Below are 1,491 nucleotides of genomic sequence, written 5' to 3' on the forward strand. Positions count from 1 at the left end.
TTGGTTCACTGTAATTATAAGGTGCTGCATTGAGAGACTGTATTAGAAATTATACTGTATTTAAATAAACTTGTTTTTGGTCATTAATTTGGATTTTGTTGTAGTTCACTGTAAAGTCTGTGTTATATTGTCAATAGTGATAGTAGCAGTCTAGCAGATGGGAATCTGTAAAGAGTAACCAGCAGCCTTTTTATTACACTTATATCCTGGTTTTTGATAGGTTTTATTTGTGTAACTTATAATTAAATAGTTACATTTTTAACTTATAGCCAGATGATTATTGGTTTCTTTGCTTCTCACATTACAAAAGAAAATAACTGCATTATTGACACTGTTAAAATATTCCTCTCGTATCCTGTAGGGGAGCAAGTGATGAGGAAGTTGATAGAGAGCCATAAGTTTGATATTTTACAGAGAGCTGCCTTTATATATTCAGTTAAACAACACTCAGAGTACACCTGTGAGGAAAATACATTCAGGGGTTATAACTTTTAATATTAAATTTCATTCTTTATTATTTAGAGACTCAAACTCCTCCTTGTCAGGTGAAACATGAAAGTGAATCTATTACAGCAGGATCTGTTTTGTCAGATGAGGAAGTAAACTACATGAAGAGAGAAAAACACAGTGAGTATCACGATTTCAAAATCATATTTGATAGCCAAAATCAATCCTGACTGGTTTAAAGTGAAGTACAACAATACGCAGCATCAGATATTTTGAAAGTAGTTAAAATGACATTAAGAGATAAAACACAGAGTCTGTAAATCGTCAGATTCCACTTTTACTTTCATTTGAACACAGTGCTTGTCTGAATTTGTTACGCAGTTTGTGAATAATTTGATTCTGTGTAAATAATATCAGGATGAAATAGTTTTTCATGTGTGCAGGTCATTGTTGTGGACTGACTGTTGAGACAGAGGTGGATTTGAGAAAATTAATTACTGAGGTGATTCATAACTCACTCTGTGGATCAACATCTGTCTCTGCTTTTAGATGAAACCATGGCCTTCAGAATGAATCTGTATGAAGAACATGACACACAGATAAAGACAGTCAAGCGGTGCGAGAACTTGAAATGTTTCACATTTTTAATGTTCAGAAACAATAAATGCATACTACAATAACACTTTCATTAATAGTCTGATTCAGGAGGGTGAGTCAGATTTAGCTGAACACATCGATGTGTCTGTGAGGAAAAACCAACCGATGGATCTTTCAGATCTCTGCAGAGAGGAAGACTCTTCTGTTGAGCGCAGGTGAGATATTATGAGTGTCACATATACTGCAGGTGTGCTGCATTATGGACATTCACCAGCTGTCCCTGTTGCTGCTGGATGTTTCTGTGTCTGTCTGTATCTATATGTGTGGATTGCTCTATTTTATTCTATAATGCATGAATGAAAAGGGCACATGCGGCAGATTCCTTTTATTGATAGAAAAACAATACTTTAATCTTTTAACTCTCAACACACAACAGACTCCTCACTG

The 1,491-nt window shown here is 34.9% G+C and overlaps 1 long non-coding RNA gene across 2 annotated transcripts; it reads left to right on the plus strand.

Annotated features, from left to right (window-relative positions):
• The first annotated feature begins 570 nt into the window (after window positions 1–570).
• Window positions 571–1,254, plus strand: LOC107743937 (uncharacterized). 2 transcript variants are annotated; one of them, XR_001640441.1, is made up of 3 exons: window positions 571–627; window positions 891–1,063; window positions 1,143–1,254. It is a non-coding gene; the product is annotated as an uncharacterized LOC107743937 (long non-coding RNA). The 2 variants fall into 2 exon arrangements; XR_001640442.1 differs by having other exon boundaries at window positions 599–627; window positions 997–1,063.
• Window positions 1,255–1,491: the final 237 nt, after the last annotated feature.

The sequence above is a fragment of the Sinocyclocheilus rhinocerous genome, unplaced genomic scaffold (genome assembly GCF_001515625.1).
Source record: "Sinocyclocheilus rhinocerous isolate Xijiao unplaced genomic scaffold, SAMN03320098_v1.1 scaffold4212, whole genome shotgun sequence".
NCBI classification, from domain to species: Eukaryota; Metazoa; Chordata; class Actinopteri; order Cypriniformes; family Cyprinidae; genus Sinocyclocheilus; species Sinocyclocheilus rhinocerous.